Below are 20,729 nucleotides of genomic sequence, written 5' to 3'. Positions count from 1 at the left end.
TTGAGCCAAAGGCAGAAGCACCGCAGTTGTGCTTTCTTAACTAAAATGGTTGCCATCTTTGGCTCCTCGGTAGGTAATGGTGAAGTCTTGGAAAGACACCTAGATAGAGAAAGTGAGAGTTAAACCTGCATACAATCCAGTGACAGGAATTTAAATGGGCTCTCGCAGAGACCTGCTGGAAGTAATATTGGTGAGACCCTGCAGAAAGCGCAATTTCAGGCATTGCTGTAGAAAAAACAAAATAATCATATTTAGGTGAAACTTTAGAAAAAATGTGCTAGAGAATACAGTACATCTTCATAAACAATGTGAAAAAATAGCATAAAATTATTTGAGAAATAAGAGCTTTGGCTCTGTACTGCATTCAGATATGCATGGACTTGCAATCATCATTGAAGGATTCACTTTAGGCCATTCGCTCTTTAGGAGTATAACTGTCACCTGTAGTACAATATACTTCTTGCATAGGAAATGCATCGCATAGCAATAGGTGTGAATTACCTAGGAATGCATTGAGTTGCAGCTCTGCTCTGCATACAGATATGCAGGAGATATGTGCTGGGAATACAGTACATCTTAATAAACAAAGTGAAAAAACAGCATAAAATGCTCTGAGAAATAAGAGCTTTGGCTCTGTACTGCATGCAGATATGCAGGATAAATGGACTTGCAATCATTACTGAAGGATACATTTGTGGTCATTCGCTCCTTAGGAGTATGACTGCCCCCTGCTGTACAATATACGTCAATATATGTCAGTAATGCTGAGAGGAAGCAAAACAGTTGCAGAATGATTATGAATGAGTTGGAACATGGCGCATGATCCGCCTCTTGCAGAGCCGAATTCGGCTCGTGTCTGTTCGGACAGAGGCCGTGTATAACTGCAGTGTGCTGTGGAATGGTCAGAGCGAGTGCTGTGCAGCAGCAAACTTGCGTTAAAATGTCTGCGTTGGTTCGAAAATAATTTGTCATTAGATTATCAGTCGATTGAAGGGAGTTCAGTGTTGCATGATGCCACTGTGTTCAGAATGAAATAAATCACGCTCCGAAGGGCACTTTGGAGGGAGAAACAATCGTGATATTCATGAGGAACAATCGCTGAATAAAGCACGCCCACTAAACAAGCTGTGGCATGGTAATGAGGCTGACAGGCATCACCTGTCTGGCAGAACCTGATTAAAAATGCTGGGGGTTGAAATGGTGGTTGGATTGAATAGTTAATCTTTGTTTCTTTCGCTTTCAAATAAAAAAGAATTCTAACGGCATGAAGCCGGAATGGCGCCCGTTCGCGGAGGCAGCTGGCACTGCTTTAATTTTAGATAAGAGAACACATGAGCAGTTAACACTTAACACTTAAAGTGGTAGCCGTCAATACTGCTAAAAAACAAAGAGCTGCTGTGGCAGCTTCTGTTGAATAATGAGTCTGTTTGGATGGAAGAGCTGTTCTGGTGGAGCAGAATGCTTTGCAGGAAAGTTGCATCCGATGATCCCTCTGCCTGGGTCTGTTCGTGGGAAATGGGCGGGGCCGAATGCCGGAAAGACTCTCATGTCAGGAGAGTTGTCACAGGAAGCAGGTAAGCAGCGGCTTATATACTTCTGCTCGTGGGCTGTGATTTGTCAGATTAAAATTATCATGCTCCTCCCGAACCTCTGTTAATTAACTCCATACTTTGTAAGATACAGCGGCAATCATCCAGATAGGCTTTGAACACTTTTTCAGTGGCCTGTGTTGGATCAAGGATTCACAGCAGGAATGAAGGAATGGTGGATTAAGTGCACAGATTAAGCCTAGTCCTTGACTAAAATGCAAAATCAATGCTCAATAATGAGTCACCTTTAAAAACACTTTTGGCTCTTTGGTTCATCTGTATGGGAAACTTGTGATGAGAGCCTGATTTTGGTCCAAGGTCAAAATCTTCTTCCACTCTATGACATAAATTAGTCAATTGTAAACCCAAATAGTCACTAGCAAGGGCCCTTATGCACTACACATTGAGACCCTGATTACTTATGTGAAATGATTACCTGATGCTCACTGGTTTTTATGGTAAATTATGTAAATGAGTGCATCAGTACACTGGAATGATTTTGACAATGAGAGAGGCCCAGAAATGCTTCTCAGCTGAGATTGCCTTCTGGTTTTTGGTGGTCTCCTAGCCTGATTATGTTGATCTGTTGGCTGGTTTAAGAGGGGTTTTGGACACTTTTCAGCTGTTCAGGCTAGAAGATCAGTTGGCTGACCAGCTAAACCAGCTGAGCACCAGCTTGGCAGGCTGGGAGACCAGTAGGCCAGTTAAAACCAGCTAAGACCTGCAAACCGGCATAAGCTGGTTTAAGCCGTTTCTGTTTTAGCAGGGTATAAAAGAAGCCAGAAAAAAATGAGCTCCATCACTCACTTTTACCATACCCATTTCCAGGCACAAAAAAACCTTTGCACCGATTGCAAATGTATTTAAGGATGTTGATTCTGCACTCATTAATGGCTTCGCAGTTTCTGGAAATTGAAGCTGCACATGAGGCCCTTGGGGGCACGTCAGACACAGTGTGATCCCTTTTCAGAATGAATCAATTGAAGCCTAGTTGCCTGCTTGCTTTAACAAAAAGCTCAGAAAATAAAGGGATATTTGCCTTTGCATCCACTGAATACATTAATTTGAGATGCAGGTTTCTCTGCTACTCGTGAACAATAAAATGGTACATAAACTGCTTCATTCAAATTTGAGGACTTTTTCAAAGGCAGAATAATTATTCTTTTATAGGCATGCTTTGCATAGTAATGGTTCCCAAATTTAGTGGCATTTGTTTTTGGTGCTCATGTTTTGATTCAGGCACTTGTTTGGTGCTAGCATAAATGTTCTACCATTGTTTACTGCATTCACTTATTAAGGTGAAGTGTGTTGATTTCCAGAGTAGTTAACTGAAAGCTGCAACACTACTAATTTAACTAAATTTTTCAGTAGCATGACAGTACCTATTTTCACAATACTGTAGGTTTTCCAGTAACAAGCTACATTTTGCAATGAGTAGTGGTGGTGTCACAAAACGCTACATTTGTCAAATTGTATTGCAAACGCAGATATAGAGCCAAACGTGCTCGCCTAACCTCAGTTGAAGGTGCACTCAATAATTTTTTTAATATGTCATCTTGGACTTACACTGACACCTAGGGGCATGGATGCAGCATTATTCAAACACAATCCTTTATAGTGCCATTGTAGAAATTCACTATTCACAGTCTGCCGGTATTAAATTAATCCTTGAATGAAAGTAGAAATCTCATTAAGATTAAGTGAGTAGTATTTGGCTGGTCATGTGATCCTAACATGGCAGCCCCCATGAGGGAACCCTCTCCACATAAAAATTAAGGTTACTGACTGGAGTCTACATCTCATGTGAGTGGTCATGATTTTATACATATGTTTCAAAATTACAATACATTTCTTTAGAAGTAAAACTTTTTAAATGAGGAAAAAAGGCGATCGATGCTATTTACACAGCAACCAAAAGCATCTTCTTTGCACTAAGTGCAAATAGTGTTAGATGCTATTTGCACCCCGAATTAAATACTAACAAAGTATAGGGGCATCACTTCACCAGGTAACCTTAATCTTCCTTTACAAAAGTTGACATTGGTTTTAAACCAGTAACCATAGTATCACCATGGTATTTTGTAGTAAAATCATAGTCAGTAAAATCACCACAAAATTAAAACATGGTTACTATATTAACTCATAACATATTACTGTAGTAACACCATAGTTAATTGCATTAAAACTATCGCTTCCACCAAAAACAAATGGTTACTACATATTACTATAGTACAACCATGGGTAATTTTACCCGGATTAAACCTTCCTCTCAACTCCCCGACCGTCACCATGACCAAATTACTGCAAGGGAATCAATCTTTATATTAATTTTTATGTATTATTATAAGTAGTATTAAAGGAAATATTAAGAGTGGAGACAGGAAACGGTATAGGAAAAACTTTGGGGCAAAAGTGGAAAATGAACCTAGTTTGTCCACACAACAAAAGCACATCCACGCCGTCTTTACACACCACACCAATGGAGTGACACATGGTGGTGTATAGGGTTGGGATCCGAGAACCGTTCCATTCTTTAAAAAATACCGGAATTGAGAAAATAGCTTTAATGTAATTTGCTACATTTTGTTAATAGTGCTTTTTTTTTTTAAAAAACAAACATTTAAATAGTAGCTTGACTATAGTTTAATTACTTTAGGTTATAATTGTGAAAAATAATAACAGCTTTTCTGATGAGCATAAAATGAACATAAAATCTAGATCTCGTTGGAATGCCACCTATACAAACAGATATGTGTGACTCAGCATCATGTCCTACAAGTTTCAGGATTACAGTATTGTATCCCAACAGGGGCAGGGCCAAAAATGTGCTTTGCCACCCCACATGCCACCCCAACTCGGACCCCACTCGCGTGCTGGAGACGGTGCGCAACGGCTTAACCCGACCATGTCGCACATGGTCTATAACAACGTTCTGACACACAACCCCCCCACCCCTGCTCTGATGTGTGGCCGGACACAACGTTCCTCCTCCACCGACACCCCTATCAAACAAACTCCGCCACAAACAACATTGCCACCCCTTACTTGACTCTTGCCACCCCTTTGCAACCCTGGGCAAAAAATCCTGGACACACCCCTGATCCCAAGAGTGTTTCTTTTGAAGAGACATTGAATTTCCTGCCATTTTTGCATCCTCTTTCTTCCAGCAATCCTCCTTACAGCAGCTCGGCCACTTCTGACATTCTAAGCATCTAAGAAAATTAACTGTCTTGCATATTTATGCTTTATTATGCAGTGAGATATGCCGTGCCCCACACATATCACACATTCATTTTCAGATTCAGCAGTCTGGAGGTGTCACCCACCAAATAGATCTTCAGCTGACAGCTTTATGAGACGATGCTGAATGTGTGCTTGGACTTGAGCAGGTAGTGGCATATTTTTTAGTGATGTTTGCATAGACTTGCTTTGTCCTATCATGTTTCTACAAAAGGAGTCGTAGACATGATTCTGTCTTTATTTTATTTTTAGGTTGTGTAAACTTGACAAAATGCATAAGTTTGATTTTCACATTAGTTTCAAGTTGTCATAATGTAATTGATTCACTTATTTTTTAATGCATGCAAATTACAATCCAAAAATAATCCAATTCAAAAACAATCCAAAATATTTTCCTCCTAAACGTTATATTAACATCTTTAAGAAAACTTGTCTTGCATATTTTTCTCCAGTTTAATTGTACTTATACAGAAGGTAATTGCTCTACTCATGAAGAGGTAAAACATCATTAATTAATGAATGACAACAGGAAGACACAAAAACGAATGATAATTAAATGCAGCTCAAAGTATAAACACTGACACACTGAATAACAGAGAAACCTAGACACATTTTCGTCAGTGATTGTTGTTCTAGTTCTTTGTACAGAACAATGCCAGTTCTTGTGAAATATACATTTCCGCACTAGACTGAATTTGTAACGGGATAGGCCTACAGGGAGGTGCCTTTTGTACCTAATTAATATTTTGTGTGAGTGATTACACTGTAAAAATTGGAAACATACAGAAGCTATTTCTACAGACTTTTATTGGTGTAACTAATGTTTGCAGGATAATTCAGTTACATAATATTATGACTTGAATAAAACCAGTTACATTAGATGTAACCAAACAATTCATATTTTCACGTTACCTGACAAAATATGTGTAATGGACAAAATGCGTAATGAATCTCACAATTTGCATTGGATTTGGATTTAACTCACAAATAAATGCCATTTGTTTTGACAACTGGATTACATGCTAACAAAGTCTCTATATGGCTAAATATTTCAATACATCATATGCTGATATTACATATTCCACATTATATCTGCTCAGCAAAACAGAGGGAAATTTTCAATTATATGCTATATCTCCTCCATTCATCAGAGTCTTTTGTCTGTTTAAATTTTGTTTGGCACACAAAATGATAAAAAAAAAAAAAAGAATGGATGGATGGATGGATGAATTAACACAGTTTCTCCATCTTTATCTGCCGATTGACTTTTTGGTGCTTAATGCAGCATTTCTGCCTCAGCAAGAAAATCAGCGAGAAACATAATTATTTTTTCATTAAATTTGTGCGAGATAAGAATGGAGTTATGTCTGACAGCATTGCGGGGTATAACTAAGGAACAAGGCATGAAAGAAATCTTTGTACTGCAAGAACTGGAATATATGAAATTATCAATTTACAGCAAGCAAGAAAGAAAGAAGAAATTAAAAAAAACAGAATGCAGAGAAAAATTTTATTCTGGAAGGCCTTAACATAATGAAATTTGACAAATGATGCCCGTTTGCATAACTCATGCTGATTATATGGCACACATGCCCTCCTGACTTATCCTCGGCTTAAACATCAATTAATATCTGCTGAATTATTTTATGCTTTGCCACACCACGGAATAGAATCTAAATATGCCTTTTACTTCAAAAGATGTAATGACAGCTCAGTGAACTGATCATCTAAAATCTTGAGTCTGAGTCTCCTTTGAATACTGAAATGAAGTGTCAGTTTGAAACAGGGAAGATCCACATGTAAAACCGACTCTAAAATGCAGGTGGGCTAGATGTTATTACAGGAAGAGTTCACCCCATCATGAAAATTACTTATCACTGTCATCACTTACTCACCCTCTTGTCGCTCCAAATTCATACTTACATTCTTCAGGCACAAAATGAGATCTTTTTAAACAATATCCTGGTTGCTCTTTTCTATATAATGCAAGTGAAAAGGGCTTGGGGCTGCCAACCTCCAAAAAAGGACCATAAAGGTAGTACATATTAAATTTTAGAGCGAAAATGCAACTTCCGAAACACGCTCACCATTGCTTATGACGTGAACGTGATATACTTCCTGATTTCCATGGGACCAGAACCCGCATCTCAGCATGAACGCAATTACTTCCTGGTTTCCAAAGCACGCAGTCTACATCATGTACATTCGGAAGCAGCTTGTCGATTTTCTGTGAGTTTGTTGTTTCAGGAGACTTGGAATATAGTGCATGAGTCGTATGGACTACTGTTAAGATACACAGCGTGAGAATATACCTAGGTAGATTTTTTGCCAATTACGGCGATTTCACATTGCATGTAAACACCTTAACCGGCGCTCTTACCGTCTTTTTCAATGTGTGCACATGCTGTGCCCATGCCTTTTCATGGTTTGACGTCAAAAGCAGGGAATAACACGATTATTTCAAATGTCATGCAAACACGGATTTCTTGCTTCGTCTGATTTTTAAAATAAGTTGTTTTTTGGGAGTAGTCAGCGTATTGGTGTGCATGTAAACGGGCTAAGTGTCAGTTCTCCTTCCACATATGGTGAAATGAGCCTGCATATTACAGCCTTCTGGATTTGTCATTCTGCTGTCTCACAGAGAGAGCATAGGGAATGTCATCCATCACAAGGATCGTTTCATGGCCAAGACCTTTATCAGAGTAGATTCACATTTAAGGTGAAGCTTTTTGGCTATGACATGAAGCTCAGATGATGGATGGTGGAGCAAACAAAGCCTGAACTTCAGTCTTCAATCACACGGCAAAGGGTAATGATTCAAAATGTCTACATGTTCACACTCAATGATACAGTATGCTATGAGTGTTGATGTTTACCGCCCAGTCACTTTCATTTTGCAAACAATATCCTTAGATTACTTGCCACTGTGTTATACATTAATGATCATCAGGGAGTGACCCAGAACCTCACTGAACCTCAAATACTTGACTAAATGTAAATCTCACTTAACTTTCTTCCTTCCGTGGAACACAAAAGGAAAATATGTTAAGAATGTTATTACACAGCTCTCTGGAATACTCAATTCTGACTGGTCAATGGCGCCATCTAGCGGTCTGAATTTTCTCAGTAACAACCGCACATCCATGTATCAGGCCCCTCATGCAGGTTTTGTGAGCCATCTTTCCTGCTTCTCAGATCATCTCTACAAGCAAGCTAATAAAATTATTTCAACTCAAATCAATGTTTCATGTGCATTTATTTATTTACTTATTTGTTTGGCAAGTAGTCTCGCAATAAGCTGGAAATGAGCAGTCAGACAATCATTTTCACAAAATAAATACCAACAGAACTATAATTTAAACCGGAGGTGGATATCAGCTTTTCAGCAATTTCTTTCTTGTCGTATAATTACATATTTCCAACGTGAATCAATATTTTATTTCCATGTATTTATTTGGTTAGTCGCAATGTAATAAGCAGGATAATGTACTGTCAGCCAATTGTTATTGCAAATAAACCCCTTCAGGGTGGTACAACACCCGACACGCCTGATCTCCCTGTCAGGGTTTATTTTGCAATAACAACTGTATCACTGTTGTGAATTCAAATGTCATGAAACTTAGAACAACAAATTTAAGATTAAACAATGAGATTAGGTAAAGAAGCTGACCTGGAACACTTTATAACTTTTACTTTAGTTCTGTTTTTTTGTTTGGTTTTTTTGATCAAGAGTAAGTTTTTTTTTTTTTTTTTTTTTTTTCTCTTAGTTAATTGCTAATTCAAATGAGTTCAGATCATTTTAATTGTCTTAAGTTTTGTATATGTTTATATTACTGCTTTTTGTTTTTGTAAATACATTTTTTCACTGACATTTTTATGTTTTCTGATGACTCCTTGGACTCAAATTTATATTTGAATCAACTACTTATCTGTTAAGCATTAAATAATGTTTTCATGACATATTAATGAAAGTCATGCCAAAACACAGGCTAATATGCTTTTGTTCAGATTAATAGGCAAGTTGCTAATTTAATGAAGAATATATATCTTTCCTATCATGTTTCCATCACATGACCTGAGATTAGACCCTCTGATGCAGAAACAACCCAAAATGCTTTTGCAAATTACTGTATGTTAAGTAACAATAAATGAATCACAGACCTCAACTCAGTATTCCTTCCACAGTTAGTCACCCTCAATCAATAACAAGAGCTGTAATATGCAGTCTGTGGCTGATATTGATCTAGTACTGCTTCAAGAGCCATGCTGCACAGTGGCAAAAACTCGAACATTTGTCTCAGAGATAGCATTAGTGCTTTTTATTGAATAATGAAATGAATGCAAATGATAAGCATGACATTTTGCATTTTGTGCAGCTAGTAGGCAACAATGCACATCAATTATCAACACATTTGCAAAATACATATGTGGAGCCAACTGAACAAAAATTTATGCATGCAGGGCAGCTATTCGTTTTGAAACTGTACAATGCAGTCATCAATTTTAGTATTTCTTGGCACCCTTGATACACAGATTGATTTTTCACTCCCTCTGCATGTGCATTAGCTACAAACTCATGAGCAAATATTTCATGACTCACTCTAGTTTCCTACATAGTTCATACTGATTTAAAAGTGGTCTTCCCTTTAAAAACTTCTCATAAAATATTTTTTTAAAGCCAAATTCTTAATTCCCTTTAGGGTAAATAAATAGTTCCCCTCTTTAAACATCTCATAGGAATTCTCCCTGCTGCTTTAACCAGAGTATCATTATAGTGAGAGAAGAGACTAAAGTTCTGCAGTTCAACGGTTCACTGTAAATAGCGAAGAGCAGTTGTTACCTTAAAGCTGATGTGTAAATTTTACATTCCAAGCAAGTCACCATCTATGTACTGGTTTGTGGATCTTTCAGCATAGAGCTCCATCTACTATTTTGTTAGGTCATTGGAAATAATATCTGACCAGGTATAGGATTTAATGTCTTATCCATACAGTTGAAGATGAAGTATTTATAACAGCAAGCTTTTGAAGTGAGTACGTGAATTCTTGCAAGCAGCTGTGAGTACAGTTTATGTTTGCATAGGAGAGTAATAACAGATTTACTGTAATGCATAACTGTGCCCACGAGTCTCCACCAAGACTCATTTAACTGGATATGAGCTCTTTTGTCCTCTGCTTTGACACAAATCCATTAAACCCTTGTGTCTAATTGCATTTATGGGCTTGTAATAGCATCTTTTTGCTTGGATTAAAGGGAGGGTCACTTTGTAAGCGTGTTGACAGAGCAATACAGTAAAGATAGATGGCCCATCTCACTGAATACAAGCTATCCATCAATCATCAGTCCTTGAATCTCTTGAAAGCCCTTGAAGGCCAAAACAGAAATTCAAACTGATATCCAAGCTTCCATTATTCTGATATTCTGTCCTACTCAAACAGTTACAGTGTAATTCATACAAATGAAGTTTAGACAAACCGTGTATTTAAATTGTCTTTGCTGTTGCAAATGATAGAGATTTCAGCCCAAATAAGAATGGCTGATCAACATGACACTGATTCTCTAAAAGCATCTTAATATAACATATTTAGAATTTCCTTCTAATTTGATTCAAATAATATCTTTGAAGTGTCACTCACCGTGCTAGTTAATGATGATACTACTTCTTCCATACTCCACAAATGGGATTGTTACAGTACATCAGATTTGGATTACATAAATACAGTGGGGTTCAAAAGACTCATTCTAATTAAGTCTAATTCTAATTCAAACCTGGAAATAAATAGAAAGTTTTAGGATTTTTAAAACTTTCAAAGAAATAAATATTATGATGTAAAATGAATAATAAAGTTAATATTCTGCACATTTTCCAGGTAAAATAAGCACCTTTGTGACATTGACCATTTTCGCAGTTGAACTCAGGCTTTTGAACCCAACTGTAAATATGGAGAATGTTTGGTAACACTTTCTACGAAGCCCATATTTATAATGCATTGTAAAGGCATTATACAGTACATGCATTATACTGCATTCATAATGTCTCATAATACACCTTATAATAAGTTATAACTTTTCATAAATAATTATAACTACAGTTATAATAAATTATAAGACTTCCCCTATTCATAGTTATACTTAAGAGTATAATGCATTAGAACACAAGCAACATCCAATTTTAACACTGCAGAAGCTAATAAAGTTAATCGTATAAGTGCTGTATAAACAGCCATAACATAAACGTGTAACATACAATACATTACAAGTCAAACTTATATAATGGAAGTTATTTATAAAGTAAGTCTCCAAATAAGCTGCACAAACATTAAGGTTTATTGAATAGAGTCCAGTAGAATCAGTTAGATTATTATTATTTTTTTTTATCACACCCAAGAAGATTGGCTACATGTGTGATCAACATAAAAAAAAATTTCTCAAGAGAGAGTTTCTGATATATTTTAACCTTGTAGCGTTTCAAGTGTTTTTTGTAATATCTCAAAATTTACATTGAATGTGTCTTATTTTGTAGTTTGTGCATGTGTAATGTATATCATTTCCAGCATAAGTTGTAATGTCTTATAACCACTTAAGAAATATCTTATGGATGTTTATAAGACATTGCTTTTGTCACTTTACTTAAAGCATACCTATTATATATATATATATATATATATATATATATATATATATATATATATATATATATATATATATATATATAACAAATATATACAATATATAATACATTATAACTTCTGCAAATAAAATTGGATGTTGCTGGTGTTATAATGCATTATACTCTAAGGTATAGCTATGAATAGGTAAGTATTATAATGTATTATAGTTGTGGTTACAATTATTTATGAGAAGTTATAACATATTATAAAGGTGTATTATGAGACATTTGAAGATGAAGTGTTTATAATAGCAAGCTTTTGAAGTGAGTATAATTTCTGCAAGCAGCTGTGAGTACAGTTTATGTTAGCATAGGAGAGTAATAACTGTGCCCATCGAGTCTCCACCAAGACTCATTTACCTGGATATGAGCTCTTTTGTCCTCTGCTTTGACACAAATCCATTAAACCCTTGTGTCACCAGCAACATCCAATTTTATCTGCAGAAGTTATAATGTATTATATACATTATAGCATGTGGATGTGAAAGTGGAGATTTATAGTAAAAAGCGACTTTAATATGGATCTGTTTCTCACCCACACCTATCATATCACTTCTGAAGATATATGTTTAACCACTGGAGTATGGATTACTTTTATGCTGCCTTTATGTGCTTTTTGGAGCTTTAAAGTTCTGGCCACTATCCACTTGCATTATATGGACCAACAGAGCTGAAATATTCTTCTAAAAATCTTTGTTTGTGTTCTGCTGAATAAAGAAAGTCATACACATCTGGGATGGCATGAGAGTGAGTAATTGAGAGAATTTTCATTTTTGGGTGAACTATTCCTTTAAGCTTTATACCAAGTTCCACAGCACACGATACACTAAAAAGTAACAGCAAACACACAGTAGGTCAAATTATTTGCTATCATCAAAGTGAAAATATATTACTTTATACCACAGCATGTGAGATCGGGGCCTATTTCCATTAACCACAAACAAGTGTCAAATTAAAAGCTGAACATCTACAAGTGAGCTGTTCTCCAAGTACCTCATTATAGCACTTAAAGCAAAACAGGGGCAGCCAAGCAACATATCACAACTGTTTCACAGCTTCTCATCAGCATTAGGTGGGACATAAACCTCAAAACTGTGACAGAAATAAAACAGGTGGATGGACATCTCTGCTCTAGCTGAAAGCGATAGTTCACCCTAAAATGATAATTCTCTCATCATTTACTCACCCTCATGCCATCCCAGATGTGTATGACTCTTCTGCAGAACACCAACAAATATTTTTAGAAGAATATCTCAGCTCTGCAGGTCCATACAATGCAAGTGGATGGTGATCTGCACTTTAAAGCTCCAAAAAGCACAGACAGTCGTGGTAAAAGTAATCCATTCGAATTCAGTGGTTAAATGAATGTCTTCTAAAGTGACGCGATAGCTTTGGGTGAGAAACAGATCAATATTTAAGTCCTTTTGACTATAATTGTTTACTTTTGGTCGCTCTACAATGCGCATTCATGACAGGACCGAGTATACGCAGCCTCTCCGGTGACGTAAGCCCAGAGGTGTGTAGTAACGAAGTACAAATACATTGTTACTGTACTTAAGTACAGTTTTTTAATATTTGTACTTTACTTGATATACCATACGTATAAATATCCTTTGGACTTTTACTTTCACTTCACTACATTTTGAAGAGACAATTGATACTTTTACTCCGATAAATTTCTCCAGACACTTTAGTTAATTTTGCGACTGAACACCGCAAAAAAACTAACAGCTGTATGTGCAAAAATGCATGTAGATCGGCGATAGTGATGTGTGATTTGTTGAAAGAATAATTTGAGTTGAATCTTTTAAATTTGATTCTTTTGAACTGAACAAAAAGATTCAAAAAGCGGTCTGAATTATTCGTTTTGCGAATCACAAAACTGAATCAAAATCACAAGCGAAGCACGTGCCAGAATACGTGTTCTGTTGTCTGTCTCCACTGGGGAAGACAAGAAACTGCTAATGTGAGTTTAATTTTAATTTTTATATTTGACTAATTAATGTGATAATTTTAGGCTTAAAAATTATGAAAGCTTTTAAATAATGAAGTTATGTGTGATCAGTCTCCCGCCTTTCCTGGAGACCTGTCCATATAAAAGTCAATCACATTTTATGTGTATGAATAATTACCAGCGCACATGAAAATGTCCAGCAATATTTATTTTTATATTTTATGAAGATGTGAATGGTCTTTGCCTAAGCAAAACTAGTTTTCTGGTCGTTGCTATAGTGTTATATTTGTTTGTAGCAAATTTATGCTACAGTATGTGGTAACTAGGGTTTTCTGGATGGTTGCTAGGGCATGCAATGCATTTGTCAAGGTGACCTCTGCTGTGTGTTTTAGTGCATTGCTACAGTATGAGGTTGCCAGGTTGTTACTATGCTGTTGCTAAGTTGTTTTCTGTGCTTTATGCACATTGCTGTGCAATTGCCATGGTGTTCTGGGTGGTTGTCAGGTTGTTGCTATGCTGCTGTTAAGTTGTTTTAACTGTGTTTCAGCACATTGCTATGCAGTTGCCATGGTGTTCTGGGTGGTTGCTTATTGGCCCAAATGAAAAGAGCCCACCCCCACAAGTCTCTGTTCTGGTCACTAATATGACTCAACTCCCTCCTTCAATGTTCCAATTTTTATGGACTGTGGTGTTCATTTACACTCATCCCATAAATATGATCATTCTGATGTGACTTGAATGCGCCATTAAAGGGATAATTCTTTTAAAAATGAACCCTCATTCGATCCAAGATATGTATGACTTTCATTTTTTTCCTGCAGAACACACACACACACACACACACACACACACACACAAAGATTTTCAGAAGAATATCATATGTAGGTCACTTCAATGTAAGTGAATGGTGACCAGACCTTTGAAGTTACAAAAAAACATATAAATGCAGCATAAGAGTAATCCATAAGACTGGTGTCACCAATGTCTTCTGAATGGATCCAATTGGTTTTGGGTGAGAATAGACCAAAATATGACTCCTAAATCTTGACATTAGCAGTCTCCTTGGAGATCAGGATTTCAAGCTCGATTTCACTTCCTATAGCGCCATCTAGGGCTCTGCACAAACGTCAAGCACTAGAAAGTGAAATCAAGCTTGAAATCATGATCATGCCTAGAGATTGCAATGGCATGATATACAGTGAAAATGAGTTACAGTTTAGTTTGTTCTCACCCAAAACCAACTGAATTGCTTCAGAGGACATGTAGTGGTATGGATAACTTTATGCTCCCTTAATAGCCTGAAATGTCTGGTCACCATTCACTTGCATTGAATTGACCTATACAGCTGAAATATTCTTCTAAAAATATTTGTATGTGTTCTGCAGATGAAAGAAAGTCATACACATCTGGGATGGCATGAGGGTGAGTAAATGATGATTACCACCAGTCAAATAAGTTGCCATGGGTTTAATGAACTGTTCCGTAATTTATGCAATTTACTTGTACTTTTGATCCTTAAGTAAATTTAATATCAGTTACTTTAATACTTTTACTTAAGTCGTTTTCTTATGAGCTACTTTAACTTTTACATGAGTCAATTTCCATGAAGGTATCTTTACGTTTACTCAAGTATGACAAATGGATACTTTATACAACACTGCGTAAGCGCACTGGCATGTTCAAATGAAAGTAAAACCAATGAAGCTTGTGAACAGTGTTCTGTTGTAAATAAACCAAGCTGCACTTCTGTTTGTATCATGCCAGTTCTAGCATGAACATGCCAGTGTGCCTATACGTCACGCGAGAGGCAGCGTGAACTGATTCCCCTCATGGATGCATTGTAGAGCGACCGAAAGTAAACAATTAGCAGAAATGTACCCGGAAACTCTTTTCATTTCAATGGCACATCTAATCGGTCTGCACAAAATCCATGTATTGAATCTAACATTTAAAGTGGTTTGCAAAGAATCAGACTTCAGGCATCATCGTGCTCTTTTGAGGATAATATAATGACGCAAAAGAAAAGTGCTTTCACATCAAAGAGAGAAAATGAAAAGCTTAGTAGATGTGATCTGTGAATATGCCATGCATGGTCCGTCAGCGAGGAAATAATCCATGGACGATCTCTGATTAAAATGATTTCCCCTGCGCTTTTGGATTCGCTGCCCACATCTTATCCACAATAAATTTCAGTCATTTCAAATCTGTGTAATTTATTACTGCAGTGATTACAGTCAGCTGTATTGGTAATGTCATGTGCAATATAAATGAATATAGAGGAGTTAAATTGTTAACTAATTTGTTATAACTACATTAGATTAGGAGGGAGATTTCCATTAAAATGATTATCAAGTAGGCTATGCATTCTGACTGAATTTGAAAAAGTCATTTATTCTTGGCATGTGCACAAATTGTGATATACGGCACAGCATCTTTAATCAAGAAGCACATATTCCTGGATCAACATACTGTTTTTCTCCTGAATCCTTACAACAGATCCTAACCTAACAAACCCATAAAATGAGAGGCAAATGATTAGTTTAAAAAATGTTGTTCAGGTGTTTAACTCCAGCCTTAAACCAAACACTAAAATCTGATTGGTTAATAAGAATGTGGTTCCAGGTCCAACAAGGATGTTGATGCAGGAACGTGTCCTAAATCATCTTATGCAATTAACTTTTTCGAACTTGTCCAAGGCAATTCATTCGATTAAAAAGTCGAAAACATTTTTATGTGTTGTTGTAGACTGAGATGCCTATATACTTTAGGTAATGGAGATAGTACTAAATCTAAAGTTAAAACTGTTGTAAACTATTTTCTTTTGAATGCCATGTAAAATGTCCCTACTACTTGAGAAAAACAGGTATCCTGTGAAGTCACACGATCTGCAGCCCCACGTGAGTAGGCTCTGTAAACAACAAAACTCTGAACAAATCTCAGCCAATCTGAAAACAGGAAGGTGGGTTTTACTGTAAAGTAAAAACGCTGACTACCGTCCCTGGAGTCACGAGTTCGAATCCAGGGCATGCTAAGTGACTCCAGCCAGGTCTCCTAAGCAACCAAATTGGCTCGGTTGCTAGGGAGGGTAGAGTCACATGGGGTAACCTCCTCGTATATAATGTGTGGTTCTTGGTGGGGCGCATGGTGAGTTGTGCGTGGATGCCACGGAGAATAGTGTGAAGCCTCTTTGCGTGCTACATCTCCGTGGTAACGCACTCAACAAGCCACGTGATGAGATGCACGGATTGACGGTCTCAGACGCGGAGGCAACTGAGATTCGTCCTCCGCCACCCGGATTGAGGCGAGTCACTACGCCACCACGAGGACTTAGAGCCCATTGAGAATTGGGAATTCCAAATAAAAAAATAAAAAAAGAAAGAAAACACGAAGGTGACTCTCTGCCAATGGCATGGGTTTGGTCGTGGATCAATAAAAGAAGTGTTGTTTTCAGGAAATGGCTGTCTCTAGAAGGTAACCCTCTAATCATGAGACTCATACACTGCATTAATTTGGAGTCGAGCAGCAACAAGGAGTGCTAGTTAAAAATATTTTAAATTGTATGTTTTGATAATTAGTCAGTTCTGATGACAAATTCAAGCTCTCAAATAAATATTTCACATAACTTCAGCTGTACAGCTGCTACTGTTGGTCGTGGGACATTGATAGTCAATGGAAAAAATATGTCAATCAACTTTTATGTTCAGAGCCTAACTGGTTAGTCTAGTGGTATTATTTTTGTCTCTAGTATTAGAAGATCCGGGTTCTAATCAGCCCCAATGTAACTTTTTATTATAATAAACTAAAACTGCAACCGCACCTCAATGGATGTGTATATCTTGAGTGGGAACACATTTGTTTGCATTTTTCTCTGCAATTCGACTGGAAAGGAGCGGAGAGAATACATGCGTGCGTTTGTGTGTACGAACATTATAGCTGTCTACAGCGCCACTGATTACAGATGCAATAAGCACTCATCATTACATTCAATGTTTCTTCTGCATTGCACTTACCTGATGAATGCTATTTCAGGAAGTGGTGGGGACAAAATTGGTCAAAGCAAAAAGTGGAATAAATTACGGCTATACTTAAATGTAGTTCTTTTGATAAATGTGGTCAATTGATGAACATAGTTAGACATCCCGTGCATATACCTTGGTCCTATTACACACTGCACACTACACATTCATTCATCATACTTGACTTGCTACCAGTAAAACAGGCCTGTTAACAGAAATAAATACTTGTTAAGTTCTGGTAATGGCAGTGATGGGGTTGGCCTACAATAATCAATCATAAATGTAAATCATACGCAGGTAAAATACGCAGGCTACCACCCCTGGAGTTCGCTAGCTCACTAGTTCAAATCCCAGGGCATGCTGAGTGACTCCAGCCAGGTCTCCTAAGCAACCAAATTGGCCCGGTTGCTAGGGAGGGTAGAGTCACATGGGGTAAACTCCTCGTGGTCACTATAATGTGGTTCGTTCTCGGTGGGGCGCGTGGTGAGTTGAGCGTGGTTGCCGCGGTGGATGGCGTGAAGCCTCCATACGTGCTATTTCTTTTTCTCAACAAGCCACGTGATAAGATGCACGGGTTGATGGTCTCAAACGCGGAGGCAACTCGGATTCGTCCTCCGCCACCTGGACTGAGGTGAATCACTACACGACCACGAGGACTTAAAAGCACATTGGGAATTGGGCATTCCAAATTGGGAGAAAAAGGGGAAAATCAAATAATAATAATAATAATAATAATAATAATAATAATAATAATAATAATAATAATAATCTGTAACAGTGCTACACACACAAACGCTGAGTTGATGAAGGCAAGGAAGCATTTGTGTGTGTAGCACTGTTACAGATTATTATTATTATTATTATTATTAATCCTGCAATGATGATCACACATGCATAACCTAAAAATTAATGTCAAAATGGGATGTAATATGAGATTTCAAGAAGCCTATATAATATTTTTATATAGGCTTCTTGAAATCTCATATTGCATCCCATATTGACATTAATGGTAAATTATGAACTAAAAAGCATTTCTGTTGGGGGAATAAATAGCTGACAGAATGCGCATATGCGAAAATCTTGACGTGAGAGGGTTACCTTCTAGACATGACCCTGGGAAACCTGTTTGAAAACAATTCACTTACAGCAGCTTTAATTGTCATCTATTGTCCTGGTGTGGTTAGACAACCCGTTCATATTTACAAGGGAGTAGATGGGGGGGCGGGCGGGGGGGGGGGGGAATTACCATGTTTCCATTGATCACTGTATAAATATTGGTGGGGTTGTGCTTGCTTGTTTTCATTGGTTTTTCACCCCTGCATATTCAATTAAATTAAACAAAAATGATAACAAATGCCTTCCAGGTGATCTCATATAGGTGAGATTGACATCCATTTTTTTTATTTTGCTTCAGTGCATCTGCAGCGAAACTTGATGATGACGTCGCATCCCGCATGCTTAACGTTTCCAGCGAATAAAGATGCGACTGGTCGTGACGTCAGATCAGAGTGCTCCTCCTTACCGGTGCGGCCAGTGTTACCTCAAGGCGCACTGTTCTTCAAACACATCCTTATTAACAATATTCACTGAAAAAAAATCGCCTACTTTTCTCGCCTTTTTCTTTTCTCTTGTGGTACCTAAACACAATCAGAGCTGAAGTTTTTTTTTTTTTTTTTTTAGAAAAGGTAAGATTATTCTTATCTGATTTAGATTAGCCAGTGGACTGCTATAAAATGGCTCCAATTGCTCGCATGTTCTTGCGTATACTGTTTACTGATAATCCCGAATATTTTACAGCTCGTTATCACGCTGGACTAACTGGCGTTACACAGTTAAACCCAGAGGACTAATGTTGTTTCTAAAATATTGTGTGGTTATATGTTGATGGTGTGGGTTGACTTACTTTATGAGAAAATGGCGTCTGGGTATTAGATCAGCTGTTCGGTTGCACCAAAGTGTCTCTAGCAAGTCAGTCCACTGTCGATCAACTTTGGAACGCTCTCGGTAGGCTATTTCCAGTCATGCCAGTGCAGCTCATATCTACTTGAATGGAGAAAGACCAAAATCTCATAAACGGTTGGTCAGTATTAGTATCAAAGAACATATTTCAAATCAGCAGTAAAATATGACAATACTGGAATCATTAATTGTGATTCTTTACCTCATATTACGCTAAAAAACGAAATTTTCCCGGCTTGTATAGCTAATACTCGTGAGCGTTCTAAAGTTGATTGACAGGTGATGTCTGTATCTAAAAGGTGATTGGCTCTTTAACCTGTAAGGCGGGACTTCCTTTCTACATCCGTTGTTCGTTGTGCGGTTCAATTTCTACCATTCGTTTTAATAGAAGTGATCCGTTTCTAGTCGCACCACTCTGCCGGTAAATCGCACGTTTGGCCACAATCCGACGAATATCAATCTGCCAAGTAGCCCGTTATGAAGTTCGATCTCTGATTTTTTTGTGTTTTACTTGCTTGGTTAGCTTGATAAAAAAAAACATGAAATGTCCCGATTACGGCTATTTTCTTGTGTCGGATAATTAGCCCGAATGCTAATGCACGAGAAGAGCTCTATGGCAACAGCTGAGTGTGTGATATCATTGCCCATTATTTTGCCTAAAATAACCCGCTTTTTAGTCTGTGTGGATGCTGACTCCGTCATTTACTCTAAACCTTAAAATAAATGCATTATAATTCTAAGCCACTGTGTTATATATATATATATTATACACACACACACACACACTGGCGGCCAAAAGGTTGGAATAATGTAAAGATTTTGCTCTTATGGAAAGAAATTGGTACTTTAATTCACCAAAGTGGCATTCTACTGATCACAATGTATAGTCAGGATATTAATAATGTGAAAAATTACTATTACAATTTGAAAAAAAAAAAAAAAAAATCAGAATTTCTTAAACTACTTCAAAGTGTTCTCATCAAAAAATCCTCCATGTGCAGCAATGATAGCTTTGCAGATCCTTGGCATTCTAGCTGTCAGTTTGTCCAGATACTCGGGTGACATTTCACCCCACGCTTCCTGTAGCACTTGCCATAGATGTGGCTGTCTTACAGTCTAGCTGATCCCACAAAAGCTCAATGGGGTTAAGATCCATAACACTCTTTTCCAATTATCTGTTGTCCAATGTCTGTTTCTTTGCTCACTCTAACCATTTCTTTTTGTTTTTCTGTTTCAAAAGTGTCTTTTTCTTTGCAATTCTTCCCATAAGGCCTGCACCCCTGAGTCTTCTCTTTGCTGTT

General features: G+C 37.3%; 1 protein-coding gene across 1 annotated transcript in view; it reads left to right on the top strand.

The window, feature by feature from the left end:
• Nucleotides 1-1,559: 1,559 nt before the first annotated feature.
• Nucleotides 1,560-20,729, top strand: part of LOC127440465 (eukaryotic translation initiation factor 4 gamma 2-like) — a 38,733-nt gene continuing 19,563 nt past the window's right edge. Inside the window, exon 1 of the mRNA XM_051697074.1 lies at nucleotides 1,560-1,574. The gene's annotated coding sequence lies outside the window, so the exon portion shown is untranslated. The remainder of the gene's footprint in view (nucleotides 1,575-20,729) is intronic.

Source organism: Myxocyprinus asiaticus, chromosome 1 (assembly GCF_019703515.2).
Source record: "Myxocyprinus asiaticus isolate MX2 ecotype Aquarium Trade chromosome 1, UBuf_Myxa_2, whole genome shotgun sequence".
NCBI classification, from domain to species: Eukaryota; Metazoa; Chordata; class Actinopteri; order Cypriniformes; family Catostomidae; genus Myxocyprinus; species Myxocyprinus asiaticus.
The sequence above is the reverse complement of the archived record's forward strand: the minus strand, read 5'-3'. Positions and strand labels throughout refer to the sequence as shown.